This window comes from Octodon degus, unplaced genomic scaffold, assembly GCF_000260255.1.
Source record: "Octodon degus isolate 3935 unplaced genomic scaffold, OctDeg1.0 scaffold00009, whole genome shotgun sequence".
NCBI classification, from domain to species: domain Eukaryota; kingdom Metazoa; phylum Chordata; class Mammalia; order Rodentia; family Octodontidae; genus Octodon; species Octodon degus.
Genome location: NW_004524585.1, coordinates 5,179,771 through 5,181,313, shown reverse-complemented (window position 1 = coordinate 5,181,313; position 1,543 = coordinate 5,179,771).

Here is a 1,543-nt window from a genome sequence, read left to right as displayed (position 1 = left end):
TTTAGGGAAGGGTCTACAAGTTGTTCAGGGTCTCACTACTAGATCGGACTCATAGTGATCCACCTGTTTGCCTCCCACAAGCTGGGATTACAGGCTTACAGCCACACCCAGTCTCAATTGCTGTCTCAGCATGCTCCGGGGGCAGGGCCAGCAGGTCAGGCCCGGGGATCAAACCCCAGTTCCTGAGCCTGCTTGCAGGTGCTTTAATCTGCGAAGCTATTTTCTCTCTTCCATGTATTTAGCTGTCATCCCTAATTTTTTAAAATGCCCTATTTAAAGTAATTTGGTATATTTCCTTTTGTATGAGAGACTTTCATGGTGCATATTTAAAAAGCATATGAGCTCTGAATAACTTTCATGGAAAATCCTCCATAGAGTTAATGTTTGAGGTTTGAATGCAGAATTTTAAGTAAGTTGAAAGCTCTTATTTTCTGGGTCCACTCTTTAAGATGATATTGTGAATTAGTGCAATTTCTGAAAAAAAAATAATCTGCATAAAATATTTCTGAAGGCCTTGCTGTGTTGACCAAGAGCCACATTACTTTGTCTTGTTGATGGCTTCCCATGGGGCAGGCTTCTTCTTAATCCGTTCCATGACAAGACATTCACTGCACATGGGGTAGGAAAGATCGTTACTGTTTGCATCTCAGGAGTAGGAATTTGAGTCTTTCTGCCCACTTCATCTTGGGCTTCGATTTTCTTCATTCCTAAGTCTGTTGAAAAAGAGCACACTCACAAACAAGCTTTGTGAAGCAGGTTTGTCACTTACAGGTAGCCACCAAGGAGCAAAACAGGTCTTGGATCCACTTCTAACCAATTCCCAAAGCTTGAGAAATCTGTGTAGGAAAGACAGTCTTGAATATCTGTGCCTCCCTTGTTCCACAGCTGGAGGGATCCAGAAAGGTAGCTTGCACCTGATTATACGTCTCAGCAACAACGAGACTCATGGGGCAAAGCTTCGAAGGATAGTCAAATTTCGGAGAAGGTAAGGAGGTCTGGCATTTAGGAGATTTCTCCTTATCTCCAGATGCTCCATAGTCAAAACCTTTTTTTTTTTAATATTTATTTATTTTTATTTATTACATTTATTTATTGTGTGTGTGTGTGTGTGGCCAGCTCAGCCCACCAGGGGGCGGGCTGGCTGGCATGTGGTGCTGGAGGATCGAACCGAGGTCCCTGTGCTTTGCCAAGCTTGTTTCAAGTAGGTGCTTTAGACCACTGAGCCATCTCTCCAGCCCCACCATAGTCAAAACCTGATCCATTTTGTGCAATTACTTTTTACCTCAAAACATTACATTTCCAGTATTTTTCAATCCTTTTGTTTGTTTGTTTGTTTAAGTTATTTTATTTTGAAGAGTAAAAACAAACAGAAAAACAGGCATCTGGAGAGGTTTCCTATATAGCTTCCATCCTAGATATCCTGCTCAGCACACTCATGTTTATAACAACACAATTTGTTGTAGCTAAATCTTGGAAACAACTCAAATGCCCTTCACCTGAGGAATGGATAAGACGTGCTATTTTTATACAGTGAAGTAACATC